This window comes from Oncorhynchus gorbuscha, linkage group LG18 (assembly GCF_021184085.1).
Source record: "Oncorhynchus gorbuscha isolate QuinsamMale2020 ecotype Even-year linkage group LG18, OgorEven_v1.0, whole genome shotgun sequence".
NCBI lineage: Eukaryota > Metazoa > Chordata > Actinopteri > Salmoniformes > Salmonidae > Oncorhynchus > Oncorhynchus gorbuscha.
In genome coordinates, this window is record NC_060190.1 from 28,234,132 (window position 1) to 28,248,746 (window position 14,615).

General features: G+C 44.8%; 1 protein-coding gene across 8 annotated transcripts in view; it reads right to left on the reverse strand.

Moving 5' to 3' along the window:
- Window positions 1-4,751, reverse strand: part of LOC124003381 (ral GTPase-activating protein subunit beta-like) — an 88,961-nt gene extending 84,210 nt beyond the window's left edge. For all 8 annotated transcript variants that reach the window (XR_006833212.1, XM_046311575.1, XM_046311578.1 and 5 more), the window contains exon 1: window positions 4,596-4,751. The gene's annotated coding sequence lies outside the window, so the exon portion shown is untranslated. The remainder of the gene's footprint in view (window positions 1-4,595) is intronic.
- Window positions 4,752-14,615: the final 9,864 nt, after the last annotated feature.

Here is a 14,615-nt window from a genome sequence, read left to right on the forward strand (position 1 = left end):
CACAGTGCCACTGACACGGCCTGCTACCAAAACCTGCGGGCTCTCCTTCACTGCAACCAACGTGAGTAAAACATTAAACGTGTTAACCCTCGCAAGGCTGCCGGCCCAGACGGCATCCCCAGCCACATCCTCAGAGCATGCGCAGACCTGCTGGCTGGTGTGTTTACAGACATAGTCAATCAATCCTTATCCCAGTCTGCTGTTCCCACATGCTTCAAGAGGGCCACCATTGTTCCTGTTCCCAAGAAAGCGAAGGTAACTGGGCTAAATGACTTCCGTCTCACTTCCGTCATCATGAAGTGCTTTGAGAGACTAGTCAAGGACCATATCACCTCCACCCTACCTGACACCCTAGATCCACTCCAATTTGCTTACCGCCCAAACAGGTCCACAGACGATGCAATCTCAACCACACTGCACACTGCCCTAACTCATCTGGACAAGAGGAATACCTATGTGAGAATGCTGTTCATCGACTACAGCTCGGCATTTAACACCATAGTGCCCTCCAAGCTCGTCGTCAAGCTCGAGACCCTGGGTCTCGACCCCGCCCTGTGCAACTGGGTACTGGACTTCCTGACGGGCCGCCAACAACATCTCCACCCCGGAGATGAGGAGGAGGTGAGGGCCCTCGGAGTGTGGTGTCAGGAAAATGATCTCACACTCAACGTCAACAAAACTAAGGAGATGATTGTGGACTTCAGGAAACAGCAGAGGGAACACCCCCTATCCACATCGATGGAACAGTAGTGGAGAGGGTAGAAAGTTAAGTTCCTCGGCGTACACATCACAGACAAACTGAATTGGTCCACCCACACAGACAGCATCGTGAAGAAGGCGCAGCAGCGCCTCTTCAACCTCAGGAGGCTGAAGAAATTCGGCTTCCTATCGCATCCTATCGGGCTGTATCACCACCTAGTACGGCAACTGCTCCGCCTACAACCGGAAGACTCTCCAGAGGGTAGTGAGGTCTGCACAACGCATCACCGGGGGCAAACTACCTGCCCTCCAGGACACCTACACCACCCGATGTCACAGGAAGGCCATAAAGATCATCAAGGACAACAACCACCCGAGCCACTGCCTGTTCACCCCGCTATCATCCAGAAGGCGAGGTCAGTACAGGTGCATCAAAGCTGGGACCGAGAGACTGAAAAACAGCTTCTATCTCAAGGCCATCAGACTGTTAAACAGCCACCACTAACATCGAGTGGCTGCTGCCAACACACTGACTCAACTCCAGCCACTTTAATAATGGGAATTGATGGGAAATGGAAAATATATCACTAGCCACTTTAAACAATGCTACCTAATATAATTTTTACATACCCTACATTATTCATCTCATATGTATATACTGTACTCTATATCATCTACTGCATCCTTATGTAATACATGTAACACTAGCCACTTTAACTATGCCACTTTGTTTACATACTCATCTCATATGTATATACTGCACTCAATACCATCTACTGTATCTTGCCTATGCCGCTCTGTGCCATCACTCATTCATATATCTTTATGTACATATTCTTTATCCCCTTACACTTGTGTCTATAAGGTAGTAGTTTTGGAAGTGTTAGCTAGATTACTTGTTGGTTATTACTGAATTGTCGGAACTAGAGGCACAAGCATTTCGCTACACTCGCATTAACATCTGCTAACCATGTGTATGTGACAAATACAATTTGATTTCACCCATTACTGCGTGGCCATGCACGCCTCCAACTCAATCATCAAGTTTGCAGACGACACTACAGTGGTAGGCTTGATTACCAACAACGATGAGACGGCCTACAGGGAGGTGGTGACGGCCCTCTTGAGTGTGGTGTCAGGAAAACAACCTCACACTCAATGTCAACAAAACAAAGGAGATGATCGTGGACTTCAGGAAACAGCAGAGGGAGCAGCCCCCTATCCACATTGACGGGACAGTAGTGGAGAAGGTGGAAAGTTAAGTTCCTCGGCGTACACATCGCGGACAAACTGAAATGGTCCACCCACACAGACAGCATTGTGGAGAAGGCGCTGCCTCAGGAGGCTGAAAAAATGTGGCTTGTCACCAAAAACACTCACAAACTTTTAGATGCACAATCGAGAGCATCCTGTCGGGCTGTATCACCGCCTGGTACGGCAACTGCTCCGCCCACAACCGCAAAGCTCTCCAGAGAGTAGTGAGGTCTGCACAACGCATCACCGGGGACAAACTACCTGCCCTACACGACAACTACACCACCCGATGTCACAGGAAGGCCAAAAAGATCCAAGACAACAACCACCCAAGCCACTGCCTGTTCACCCCGCTATCATCCAGAAGGCGAGGTCAGTACAGGTGCATCAAAGCGGGGACCGAGAGACTGAAAAACAGCTTCTATCTCAAGGTCATCACTGTTAAACAGCCATCACTGGGTCCCCTGTGTGGCGCAGTGGTCTTGGGCACTGGATCACGGCGCGACCGGGAGGTCCGTGGGGCGACGCACAATTGGCCTAGCATCGTCTGGGTTAGGGAGGGTTTGACCGGTACGGATATCGTTGTTTCATCGCGCACCTGTGACTCCCGTGGCTGGCCGGGCACAGTGCGCACTAACCAAAGTAGCACGGTGTTTCCTCCGTTGGAGTCGTGCTGTGTTGAGAAGCAGTGCGGCTTGGTTGGGTTGTGTTTCGGAGAACGCATGGCTTTCGACCTTCCGTCTCTCCCGAGCCCGTACGGGAGTTGTAGCGATGAGACAAGATAGTAATTACTAACAATTGGATACCACGAAATTGGGGCGAAAAAGGGGCTAAATTATTTTTCTTTTTTTTATAAATAAAAAACAGCCATCACTAACATTGAGTGACTACTGACTCATCTCTGGCCACTTTAATAATTAAAAAAATGATTAAATAAATGTATCACTAGCCACTTTAAACAATGCCACTTTATATTGTGTTTACATACCCTACATTACTCATCTCATATGTATATACTGTACTCTATACCATCTACTGCATCTTGCCTATGCCGTTCGGCCATCACTCATTCATATTTTTTTATGTACATATTCTTATTCATTCCTTTACACTTGTGTGTTTAAGGTAGTTGTTGTGAAATTGTTAGGTTAGATGACTTGTTAGATATTACTGCATGGTCGGAAATAGAAGCACAATAATTTCACTACACTCACATTAACATCTGCTAACCATGCGTATGTGACAAATAAAATGTCATTTGATTTGAAGAATAAATGCAAATTAAATAATGCTGTCATTGAAAATTGTACACCCAATGTAGGCTACTGCCCATTTAAGAGCTAGAATTCATTTGGTACCCATGTTGTGATTCTCACCTATTATGTTTTTGTCCACTCACACTATTCATACTCCACAATCTAATCACCTATAGGCTCTCTTAGCCTACAGGTGATCCTGTGTAGCTCCGTTGGTAGACCATGGAGCTTGTGACGCCAGGGTTATAGGTTCATTTCCCACGGGGATCAGTTCAAAACTGTATGCACTCACTACTGTAATTTGATCTGGATTAGTCTGCTAAATTACTAATGGTTTTTAAAAACGTATAGATTACATATTGCAAACAAATAATCAGAACTAAAAACTCCACACGATGACAATCGCTAATCAACATCCAAAAACAGCAGACATTTTTTTCTACGAACCCGCACATCATCTTCTGTCTTGTGGCACCATCTAGTGCAGGGTTTCTCAAACTCAGCCCCCCCCCTCCTGGATACAAGTTGATTGTTGCCCTAGCACTACACAGTTGATTTCAAATAATCAAAGCTTGATGATGAGTTGGTTATTTTGAATCAGCTGTGTAGTGCTAGAGCAAAAACTAAAACGTGTACCCAAGGGGGGCCTAGGACCGAGTTTGGGAAAATCCTGGTCTGGTGTGTGGTGCGGGATTAATGACAAGCGAACCTGGGGGGCTTTGTGTTCACAATGCCCCAAAAAAGGGAACCGGACCGCGGAATTGATGCGAACCGAACACAGACCAACTTTCGGAATGGTCTCAGTTCGGTTCGCTTCGGGTGCTCTTAAAGGGTCGGAGTTCCGTTGCAGTGTTCATACTACAAAACAGTAAGAGAACCGCACAGAGTTCACCAAATTTGTCTGAAAGGAATAACATGTGAAAACACCCTTAACCCGAACTAAGGGGAGGGACCTACCTGAATTTGTCTAATAGAAACTCGTTCTCTGCAAAACCCACATGTTTGGACTAATGATTAACGTTAGTTACACCCAAGTTAGCTAGCTGATGATATCTTCAACAGACGCGAGCTAGCTATGTCTTCAATGGTACCAATGCATTTGGACATTTAGCTAAGTATCAAAATTAGCATTATGGCAGGTAAATAACACAGTCGAAAATGAACATAATGCATGGTTAGCAATAGGCAAGTTACGCTGTCACAACCTGTACAACCAGCAAAGCGGGCTAGCAAGCAAGTTTCAGCCAGCGTTGTGTGAAGCAGTGTCTCACTGTTATTGAAGGCCGCACGGGCTAGCTGGAGCTAACTAACGGTAGCTAGTTGGCTAAGCTAATGAAAACAATAACACAACAGATCAACCGCAGCTGGCTGTGTGTTGCTATTTACCTGTGTCGGATAGAAATACTGTCATATCAACCGTCCGTTTCTCAGCAAACTGTACACTAACGAGGATATTACAGAACCATCTTTGAAGAAAATTCATATCCAATGACAAGCATACATTCGACGTCAATCGTCGAATCGTCATCCGGTTGACGGCTAGCCTCAGTAGCTACTGGCAACTGAACATAGAGATAGATAGATAGAGGAATCATCCTTGGATATAACACATTTTTGCATGAAAATTGTCATTGCGGGCTTCAATCATTTTAAAGTGGTCAACTGGGTGGGGATTCCTAAGAGTTGGGAGCAGAGATAGTCTCAATGGCACTGCCCGTGCTGTCACAGACGCTATAATGCCACAGATACAAAGATACGTCCTCTATCTATTTCTATGCAACTGAACCAGAGATAGAATAAAAAGCGAGACATTTCACTGGCTCCTTTTTTCTGGTTCATATAGACAGGTTATATGATTCCATGTGTTTTGACTCATGTCATATCTATGCTAATATGGCAAAAAAAAAAAAGCTAGCTAGCTAACCAACAACGGTAACGATGTATTTGAGCGACAACAAGTGCTCATTGTACAAATGTATTTATGTTTTCAATAAACATTTGGAAGTAAAATATAGTTTACATGTTGTCAACAATCTAAGTCAACACTGTATGTTTGAAGTACCCCTGACTGCAGTGGGCAGTTCGGGGCGGGGCTCAATGTGGGCGGAGTCACCAGTGTTTTATTTGTCCATCTGAGGTTTGACAGTCACACACTGAATACAAACACACACGTTCGTGCAAGGCCCACGTTGAATACAAACGTATTTCATTTTTGAAGATCGTAAGAAATATTATATGAAGTGGTACCAGCACACTTTTTGCTTTATGCTATATTTGAGACAAGCTACTGATATTGTTGCAGTGAACAACATACTTGTTATGTATGTCATGTACTGTTAAAATTGTGTTGATAAATGCTATAACTTTGTAATTATATTATTTCATGGAACATATATATACACACAGTTACTACCTATCATGATTTAATATGCTGTTTTACTCTCCTCATGAGAATGGAGACAGACTATACCTTATATATTATTATTATTATATTATATACATACTGACAAGCTGAATGGGCTTTATACATTAACTGCTTCTGTTCTAGTTTTCATGAGAAATATTACTGTGATGAAAATGCCAGATTGTCTGCATAATCAAATAACATTCAGCTTAGACACCCATGCCTACCCCACAAGACATGTGGGGTAAACACAGCCTAAAAAACACAGCCTAAAAGATACATGTGGTTCTAATAGATTAACTATGTAGTGTTGTTTGGTTTAGGACCTGTACAGGGTGCAATTTAGGAAATGTTGTATTTTTGCAATGTTGGGACCCACATGGTTAAATGTCTGCATGCTTTTCTCCTTCGAGAAAAAAACAACTGATTCAAATGTGTGGGTATTGATGGGTATTAAAACACTTATGTTCTTACCATCACAAGGATGCTCATGTGCTTCCTCTACCGAAATAGGTAATCGAGGAGGGGAGCAGACTCCTTGATTCGTCTACTAACGAATTGACACTCTCCTCGACCCCTCAACCACTTATCGGTTTCTGGGTCACGGATGAGAGAGGCAGGAGGAGTCAAGGAGAGAACAGACTTTTTTCCAAATGAAAGTCTCCCTGTGATAGTCATCCTAAATCGACCCCTATGCACTTGTGGAGATTTGACTGGTGCAATCAATATGGTAATATTTACAACTTACCGTCTGATAGGCTGGGTGGAAGTTTCACCAAATTGCGCAGACCCATCAAATCATCTCAGATCTCCAGAAGTGTATATAGGGCAAGGAGTAGGGTCTAGATGTTGATTTGGGATTGGGCCTTAGATACTCGTTTACTACTTCCCACAAATCTAAAAGCATTGCATTGGAGGAGACATTGGCTAGAGTGCTCAAATTGAGTCTTCTCTTTTCAGCAAGAGCCTGTGCTTTTACCATGATTGTATTTGAAGCATTGCAAAAGGCCTGTTTTGGATGCTGTTCAGACAACTGCAAATCAACATCAGCTGATTTTATAGCCTATTCGCTGTGCATTCCTGACTGTAGGCTGCACTTTGTGATTGGGCTACACTGTAGGAACTTAATTTGGTCACACTTTTGTTTCAAATTAGCATCTTGATTTACTATAGATGGATTCAGTGGAAACCCACAGTTCTCTCTCTCTCCATGTGGGGGCAGTCTGGCCATTTCGGACCAGGGCCTGCTATCAAAATCCTCCATTAATTGTATTAATAAATGTCCTATTGCTACTGTAGACCTAGGTCCTATTACTGCAAAATTCAAATGTACAAACATGTATCTGAAATGCATCCATACACATCAACAACTGTTGTTTTATATAGCTTAAAGTGTCACTCCAGTCTCCTTTTCACCTCATTTAACACTTGATTTACTTAGCAAAAGGAACATCTCAATAGGTGGTCATGACACAAGTTGTCTATTGCTCCTCTATTGTTACTCAAGTAAGGGGGAGACCGATGAAATCATGGTCCTGAGAGTTTGGGAAACCCTGGTCTAGAAATCACTTTTTATCTCAAAATATGTTTGTTTTTTACCCTTTAGGTGTGTACTTTACTGGGGCTGGAAAAATGTAACCACTCTCAAACCAACTATGGATGCAAGGACCATTCATGATATCAAAATGATAGTTTTAACCATGTTTTGAGGCTATATACTGCTTGTGGACATTTGCTATGTTTACAAACATTGGAGCAAAACAAGCTTATATTTTGAGACAGTTGAGTTAAGCTCATGACATTTATAAGTTATATTCGTCAAGAATCAGTGGGTTCATTTAATTAATTCAGAAGTCCAACAATAGATAAAGCAACTGCTGATTGCCCCTTAAAAGTTGCACTTCAGTCTCCTTTTCCGCCCATTTAAATCAAATCAAATCAAATGTATTTATATAGCCCTTTGTACATCAGTAGATATCTCAAAGTGCTGTACAGAAACCCAGCCTAAAACCTCAAACAGCAAGCAATGCAGGTGTAGAAGCACGGTGGCTAGGAAAACCTCCCTAGAAAGGCCAAAACCTAGGAAGAAACCTAGAGAGGAACCAGGCTATGTGGGGTGGCCAGTCCTCTTCTGGCTGTGCCAGGTGGAGATTATAACAGAACATGGCCAAGATGTTCAAATGTTCATAAATGACCAGCATTGTCGAATAATAATAAGGCAGAACAGTTGAAACTGGAGCAGCAGCATGGCCAGGTGGACTGGGGACAGCAAGGAGTCATCATGTCAGGTAGTCCTGGGACATGGTCCTAGGGCTCAGGTCAGTTGAAACTGGAGCAGCAGCATGGCCAGGTGGACTGGGGACAGCAAGGAGTCATCATGTCAGGTAGTCCTGGGGCATGGTCCTAGGGCTCAGGTCCTCCGAGAGAGAAAGAAAGAGAGAAGGAGAGAATTAGAGAACGCACACTTAGATTCACACAGGACACCGAATAGGACAGGAGAGGTACTCCAGATAACAAACTGACCCTAGCCCCCCGACACATAAACTACTGCAGCATAAATACTGGAGGCTGAGACAGGAGGGGTCAGGAGACACTGTGGCCCCATCCGAGGACACCCCCGGACAGGGCCAAACAGGAAGGATATAACCCCACCCGCTTTGCCAAAGCACAGCCCCCACACCACCAGAGGGATATCTTCAACCACCAACTTACCATCCTGAGACAAGGCTGAGTATAGCCCACAAAGATCTCCGCCACGGCACAACCCAGGGGGGGGGCGCCAACCCAGACAGGATGACCACAACAGTGAATCAACCCACTCAGGTGACGCACCCCCTCCAGGGACGGCATGAGAGAGCCCCAGTAAGCCAGTGACTCAGCCCCTGTAATAGGGTTAGAGGCAGAGAATCCCAGTGGAAAGAGGGGAACCGGCCAGGCAGAGACAGCAAGGACGGTTCGTTGCTCCAGAGCCTTTCCGTTCACCTTCCCACTCCTGGGCCAGACTACACTCAATCATATGACCCACTGAAGAGATGAGTCTTCAGTAAAGACTTAAAGGTTGAGACCGAGTTTGCGTCTCTGACATGGGTAGGCAGACCGTTCCATAAAAATGGAGCTCTATAGGAGAAAGCCCTGCCTCCAGCTGTTTGCTTAGAAATTCTAAGGACAATTAGGAGGCCTGCGTGTTGTGACCGTAGCGTACGTGTAGGTATGTACGGCAGGACCAAATCAGAGAGATAAGTAGGAGCAAGCCCATGTAATGCTTTGTAGGTTAGCAGTACAACCTTGAAATCAGCCCTTGCTTTGACAGGAAGCCAGTGTAGAGAGGCTAGCACTGGAGTAATATGATCACATTTTTTGGTTCTAGTCAGGATTCTAGCAGCCGTATTTAGCACTAACTGAAGTTTATTTAGTGCTTTATCCGGGTAGCCGGAAAGTAGAGCATTGCAGTAGTCTAACTTAGAAGTAACAAAAGCATGGATGAATTCATTAATCATTTTTGGACAGAAAGTTTCTGATTTTTGCAATGTTACGTAGATGGAAAAAAGCTGTCCTTGAAATGGTCTTGATATGTTCTTCAAAAGAGAGATCAGGGTCCAAAGTAACGCCGAGGTCCTTCACAGTTTTATTTGAGACGACTGTACAACCATTAAGATTAATTGTCAGATTCAACAGAAGATCTCTTTGTTTCTTGGGACCTAGAACAAGCATCTCTGTTTTGTCAGAGTTTAATAGTAGAAAGTTTGCATTCATCCACTTCCTTATGTCTGAAACACATGCTTCTAGCGAGGGCAATTTTGGGGCTTCACCATGTTTCATTGAAATGTACAGCTGTGTGTCATCCGCATAGCAGTGAAAGTTAACATTATGTTTTCGAATAACATCCCCAAGAGGTAAAATATATAGTGAAAACAATAGTGGTCCTAAAACGGAACCTTGAGGAACACCGAAATTTACAGTTGATTTGTCAGAGGACAAACCATTCACAGAGACAAACTGATATCTTTCCGACAGATTAGATCTAAACCAGGCCAGAACATGTCCATGTAGACCAATTTGCGTTTCCAATCTCTCCAAAAGAATGTGGTGATCGATGGTATCAAAAGCAGCACTAAGGTCTAGGAGCACGAGGACAGATGCAGAGCCTCGGTCCGATGCCATTAAAATGTCATTTACCACCTTCACAAGTGCCGTCTCAGTGCTATGATGGGATCTAAAACCAGACTGAAGCATTTCGTATACATTGTTTGTCTTCAGGAAGGCAGCCTTCTCAAAAAATTTTGAGAGGAATGGAAGATTCGATATAGACCGATAGTTTTTTATATTTTCTGGGTCAAGGTTTGGCTTTTTCAAGAGAGGCTTTATTACTGCCACTTTTAGTGAGTTTGGTACACATCCGGTGGATAGAGAGCCGTTTATTATGTTCAACATAGGAGGGCCAAGCACAGGAAGCAGCTCTTTCAGTAGTTTAGTTGGAATAGGGTCCAGTATGTAGCTTGAAGGTTTAGAGGCCATGATTATTTTCATCATTGTGTCAAGAGATATAGTACTAAAACACTTGAGCGTCTCTCTTGATCCTTGGTCCTGGCAGAGTTGTGCAGACTCAGGACAACTGAGATTTGGAGGAATACGCAGGTTTAAAGAGGAGTCCGTAATTTGCTTTCTAATAAACCATAATCTTTTCCTCAAAGAAGTTCATGAATTTATCACTGCTAAAGTGAAAGTCATCCTCTCTTGGGGAATGCTGCTTTTTAGTTAGCTTTGCGACAGTATCAAAAAGGAATTTCGGATTGTTCTTATTTTCCTCAATTAAGTTAGAAAAATAGGATGATCGAGCAGCAGTAAGGGCTCTTCGGTACTGCACGGTACCGTCTTTCCAAGCTAATCGGAAGACTTCCAGTTTGGTGTGGCACCATTTCCGGTCCAATTTTCTGGAAGCTTGCTTCAGAGCTCGGGTATTTTCTGTGTACCAGGGAGCTAGTTTTTTATGAGAAATGTTTTTAGTTTTTAGGGGTGCAACTGCATCTAGGGTATTGCGCAAGGTTAAATTGAGATCCTCAGTTAGGTGGTTAACTGATTTTTGTCCTATGGCGTCCTTGGGTAGACAGAGGGAATCTGGAAGGACATCAAGGAATCTTTGTGTTGTCTGTGAATTTATAGCATGACTTTTGATGTTCCTTGGTTGGGGTCTGAGCAGATTATTTGTTGCAATTGCAAACGTAATAAAATGGTGGTCCGATAGTCCAGGATTATGAGGAAAAACATTCAGATCCACAACATTTATTCCATGGGACAAAACTAGGTCCAGCGTATGACTGTGACAGTGAGTGGGTCCAGAGACATGTTGGACAAAACCCACTGAGTCGATGATGGCTCCGAAAGCCTTTTGTAGTGGGTCTGTGGACTTTTCCATGTGAATATTAAAGTCACCAAAGATTAGAATATTATCTGCTATGACTACAAGGTCCGATAGGAATTCAGGGAACTCAGTGAGAAATGCTGTATATGGCCCAGGAGGCCTGTAAACAGTAGCTATAAAAAGTGATTGAGTAGGCTGCATAGATTTCATGACTAGAAGCTCAAAAGACGAAAACGTCGTTTTTTTGTAAATTGAAATTTGCTATCGTAAATGTTAGCAACACCTCCGCCTTTGCGGGATGCACGGGGGGATATGGTCACTAGTGTAGCCAGGCGGTGAGGCCTCATTTAAAACAGTAAATTCATCAGGCTTAAGCCATGTTTCAGTCAGGCCAATCACATCAAGATTATGATCAGTGATTAGTTCATTGACCATAATTGCCTTTGAAGTAAGGGATCTAACATTAAGTAGCCCTATTTTGCGATGTGAGGTATCACGATCTCTTTCAGTAATGACAGGAATGGAGGTGGTCTTTATCCTAGTGAGATTGCTAAGGCGAACACCGCCATGTTTAGTTTTTCCCACCCTAGGTCGAGGCACAGACACGGTCTCAATGGTGATAGCTGAGCTGACTACACTGACTGTGCTAGTGGCAGACTCCACTATGCTGGCAGGCTGGCTAACGGCCTGCTGCCTGGCCTGCACCCGATTTCATTGTGGAGCTAGAGGAGTTAGAGCCCTGTCTATGTTGGTAGATAAGATGAGAGCACCCCTCCAGCTAGGATGGAGTCCGTCACTCCTCAGCATGTCAGGCTTGGTCCTGTTTTAACACCTGATTTACTTAACAAAAGGCACGTCTCAGCTTTCTTCTGTTGTTCTCTATTGCTCCTCTATACGGGTTAACTGGCATGTCACGTTCTGACCTTAGTTCTTTTATCATGTCTTTGTTTAGTATGGTCAGGATGTGAGTTGGGTGGGTTGTTTATGTTCTTTTTTCTATGATTTGGGATTTCTGTATTTGGCCTGGTATGGTTCTCAATTAGAGGCAGCTGTCAATCGTTGTCCCTGATTGGGAACCATAATTAGGTAGCCTGGTTTCACTTTTGAGTTGTGGGTGCTTATTTCCTGTTTAGTGTCTTTCACCTTACAGGACTGTTTGTTTGTTATTCATTGTTTTGTTCAGTGTTCTAGTACGTGATTAAAAGCTATGAACACTTATCACGCTGCGCATTGGTCCTCCTCTCTTTCTCCCAACGACAAATGTTACATGGAAACTACATGAAAACAATGCACACGCTTCAATGGGGCAGAAGTCCATGTGTTGTTGTGATTCTGGATAGCCAGATAGCTAACAACAATGACAAGAAGCTGCCATGTGGCTCGTTTCAGCTAGTTTTTATCTTGTGCGTGATACCATGTCTTGTTTTGAGGTGTTTTGACTTGATGTTACATCTATAATAATATATCAAAAATTAACCAACAAGTTTAACAATGTACAGTGCATTCGGAAAGTATTCAGACCCCTTGACTTTTTCCACATTTTGTTACTGTCACATCCTGACCATAGAGAGTCCTTATTTTCTATGGTGGAGTAGGTCAGGGCGTGACTGGGGGGTTAGTCTGGTTTATTATTTCTATGTGCGTGTTCTATGTGTTTTTGCTAAGTCTCACAATAAATAAATTATGTGGAACTCAACATTTGCTGCACCTTGATCCGTTTCTACAATTGAAGGTGACAGAATATCCCACCACAATGGGACCAAGCAGTGTGCCCGGGAGGAAATGGCATCCTGGTCTTTGGAGGAGATCAGGGAGAAAATAAGTTGGACTTGGGAGGAGATCCTTCCTTGGCAGGAGTCACAGCAGACGCAAGGAGAGAAGGGAGAACAGTGACGAGGCCGGGGTTCGCGGCCACAAGGAAAGCCCAAAACACAGCCCAAATATTTTGGGGGTGGGGCACACGGTGTGGTCGGCAGAGCGGAGGTGTGAACCAGTGACAACATGGGAGGAGGTAGAGAGGTGGTCGGTCGACCCAGGGAGAGTGCCAGAGCCCGCTTGGGAGTCAATGGAACAGTGCGAGGAGGGATACCGGAGAATGGGTTTGGCGAAGAGTATGCAGCAACGCAGGCGTTTGGAGGAGCGTGTTACCAGTGCGGTGCAATCTGTGCCGGTCTCATGCATCAGGCCTCCAGTGCGCCTCCCCAGTCCGGTATGTCCTGTGCTAGATCCTCGCACTCGCCATACGAAGTGTGTCAACGTTCAGTACAATTTGTGCCGGCTCTACGAGCCAGGTCTCCAGTGCGCCTCCACAGCCCAGCGCGTCCTGTGCTAGCTCCTCGCACGGCAAGTGTGCCATCGAACCGGTACCATTGATGCAGGCTATACACACCAGGTCTCCGGTGCGCCTTCACAGCCCAGTACGTCCTGTTCCTCCTCCCCGCACTCATCCTGAAGTGCGTGTCACCAGTCCACCTGTACCGGCCCCACGCATCAGGCCTCCAGTGCACCTCCCCAGTCCGGTACGTCCTGTGCCTGCTCCTCGCGCTCGCCCTGATGTGCGTGTCACCAGTCCGGTATCACCAGTGCCGGCCCCACGCATCAGGCTTCTTGCAACGATCCCCAGTCCAGAGCTTCCGGCGACAGTTCCCAGTCCGGAACCTCCAACGACGGTCCACAGTCCGGAACCTCTTGAGACGGTCCACGGTCCAGAACCTCCTGAGACTGTCCACAGTCCGGAACCTCTTGAGACGGTCCACAGTCCGGAATCTCCTGAGACGGTCCACAGTCCGGAACCTCCTGAGACGGTCCACAGTCCGGAACCTCCTGAGACGGTCCACAGTCCATGGCTGGATCCGAGGGATGAGAGGGTTCTTCGTCCTGTACCAGAGCCGCCACCGACACTAGATACCCCCCCCCTAACTCTCTGTTTGGTTTCAGGTTTGGTGGCCGCACCATTTGGAGGGGGGAGGGGGGGGTACTGTCACGTCCTGACCATGGAGAGTCCTGACAATAGAGAGTCCTTATTTTCTATGGTGGAGTAGGTCAGGGCGACTGTTTATTATTTCTATGTGCGTGTCCTAGTTTTCATGTTTCTATGTTGGTGATTTGTATGATTCCCAATTAGAGGCAGCTGGTAATCGTTGTCTCTAATTGGGGATCATATTTAAGTAGTGTTTGTTCCCACTTGTGTTTCTGGGATATTATATTTTGTATTTTGAGAAAGTGTATGTAGCACCTCTGTAGTCACGGTTTGTTGTTAGTTTATTGTTTTTGCTAAGTTTCACTATAAATAAATTATGTGGAACTCAACTTTCGCTGTGCCTTGGTCCATTTCTACAAACGAACATGACAGTTACGTTACAGCCCTATTTTGAAATTAATAAAATCGTGTTTTGCCCCTTAATCTGCACACAATACCCCTTAATGACAAAACAAAAACTGAAATATCACATAAGTACTGTATTTAGACCCTTTACTCAGTACTTTGTTGAAGCACTTTTAGCCAAGTTACAGCCTCGAGTCTTCTTGGGTATGACACAAGCTTGGCATACCTGTATTTGGGGAGTTTCTCCCATTCTTCTCTGCAAATCCTCTCAATATCTGTCAGATTTGATGGGAACCGTCACTGCACAGCTATTTTCAG